The following is a 2,695-nucleotide window of genomic DNA, read 5'->3' as shown; positions in this document are numbered from 1 at the left end:
GCGTAACCTACGGACAGACTGAGATACGGACGAGATCCTTATAGAGTTATAATGGTGATGTCAATAGCAGCAACACCTTTGATAAAAAAAAAGCTGATAATAAAGTAATGATATGTAAATCATAATAGTGACTATTAATCATGATGACAACACCAACAGAGACACGACAAACAGCACAAGAAAAAAGAAATCTTGAAATCCTATTTCTGCCACCAAGATTATTGCAAACCGTTGCATCTTGCCATATTGTTAGAGGAACCCCAACTCGCTGTTTTCGACCTTCCTTGAAACCAGGATCTCAGCGATCCCGCCTTGAGGTGAATGGAAAGCGATACCTCATGTAAACCGGTCTCTACACACAGCAAGTTCAACGCACATTTATAGGACGCTGTTGCTGCTGCTTAGTATTTAAATTATAAAATCAGCCATTTGTTTTATAGGTTATCTTTATGTTCTATCGTCGCGGAGGAGTAAATATAATGTTTAAACTTTTTAAATGAGAAAGTTTATAAATAAATATCAGCTTTATATTGCACTGGTTATCCCATTTTTAGCTTTCATCTTCAGGTTTTTACGCTTATCTGTGCTTGTATAACTTATGAGAATGAAATAGAACAGTGTGATGATTTCCAATAGCCCCATAATTGAGACGTGGCACCTTTCTTCCGCAGTCGGGCATTGGGTTAACCTGCTGCCTCAGTGTCCTACATATTCCTCCGGCGAAACACCTCGCTTTTTTCCCCTGCTTCCGCGGTCACACAGTCCTGAACGTTGATGATTGTCCGTACATTAAGTGAAGGGGATATTACGATATGAGAACGAAGGCTCGAAGAAATATTATGTGGATATTAAAAACATATAGTAAGTTTTCTTTTTATATATATAATAGAAAGACTGGGGCAATAGTTGTGACTTACTGTGAAGTACTTTCGACCCGATCCGTTTTAAAATAGTAATTCGAGATAAGGTCGGGTTTCCCGAGCTCACGCAAGGGTGAAGATGGCGTCCCCTCGGTTTCTCATGCTTCTGGCAGCAGTTAGTGTGATCCTGCAAGCCGGGTCTTCCGTTATAGCTGAAGCTGAAGCCGACGATCTTATTTAGGTTTTGAGACCACTACGGGGGAGGACCTGCTTGGCGAAGACCTCAGCGCTTACTCTGAGGAACTGGTTGTAAATCAGACGAATATGACGATGAAATTTCCGGTAATTCCGATAATGATACAATAAATAATCCAGGTCGTCAGAACAAGCTCATTACGAACGACGACACCTTCACGACCTCCCTCCTGATGGATTTCGAGACATCCTGTACAGGGACAGGAGCAGACAGCCCCCTCGAAAGCCATGACTCAGCGCTGGAGGATCTGAGCGAGAGCACCAAGGATGCCCTCGAGGGCATGGCGAGCAGTGTCGCGCGCCTGCGGGAAAAACACCGACCAGAAAGTGAGCATTGTGCTCGAAACGTTCTCCACCCTCAAGCTGCTCGTCCTGAGCCAGGGGGAGCAGCTGAGGGCGCTCGCGGAGAGGCTTGAGAAGGGGGAGGGCGAGACCACCTCCTTCCACACGGAGATGCGAAGCCTGAGGCGGTCGTGGAAGAGGTGGAGCGGCGGTGCGAGAGCGCAAGGCCCGTCGGACGTGTACGCGTACTCGGCTCCAACCACCTGGCCGACGCGCCGCCCGAGCCGCCCGCCAACCTGACGGACCTCGACGAGCGCATTGGGACGACGAGCCACTCGCTCGACGAGCTCACGTCGAAGATGCAGTTCATCTCCAGCGCCGTCGACACCATCAGGGACGAGCTGCAGAAGGTACAGCTGAACGTCCCGGACCTCGAAGTAGCTCCCCCGGCTGGGGAGGAGTCTCTGAGACAACGCCCGTCCCCGCGGCGTGCGAGTGCGACACGGCAGAGCTGGAGGTCTCCGTAGCCAGCCTCCGCGAGGGTCAGCGCGAACAGAAGGGGAGCCTGCAGGAGATCACGAAGAAGGTGGAGGACCTCGCCGGCCTCCACGACTCGGTGCGGCGCGGGACGGCCTCGTCACGGCGCACGGAGGCCGTCCCGAGAGAAAGGGTGAGGAAATGCTGCAGGGCATGACGACGGTGAAGAAGGACGTGGTTGCCGTTCAATCTAGCCTCCAGCACCTTCAGGAAGAGATGATGGACAGCAAGAGAACTGTCATCAAACCGAAACGGGACCGTCAGCGTCACATGAATAGTAAGATATCATAATTGTTTCAGATATGTAATTACTTCCAAATTATAAAAGGGATCTATTAACACTTTTTTTGACCAAGTGTATATATTCATCAGCGGTTTATATATGTACAGTGCTTACCTGGCAAACTTTACTTATGCACTTTGAGTCTAATGCCATACATACTGGAGGATATGTCAGTATCTCTACTAAAACCTGATTTACATAACCCGATTCATGCAAAGAAAAATAAACCTTCTGTGTGTTTTTACAATGAATCTCACTCAAAGACTGAATGAATGAACAATGATTTAGCATTGGACAAAACCTGTCCGAAAATATAACAAACATTTAAAACTAAAATACATATACAACAATGAATAAAAGTGAACAATGAGATATAGAAATTAGCGAAACCTATCGGAAATATAGAGCCGATAGAAAGTAAAGGTAAAAAAATTTTCATTGTGTCGATAATACATATCACTCAAAATATATCCTTATT

The sequence above is a fragment of the Penaeus monodon genome, chromosome 15 (genome assembly GCF_015228065.2).
Source record: "Penaeus monodon isolate SGIC_2016 chromosome 15, NSTDA_Pmon_1, whole genome shotgun sequence".
Lineage (NCBI taxonomy): Eukaryota > Metazoa > Arthropoda > Malacostraca > Decapoda > Penaeidae > Penaeus > Penaeus monodon.
This window is presented reverse-complemented; position numbering follows the sequence as displayed.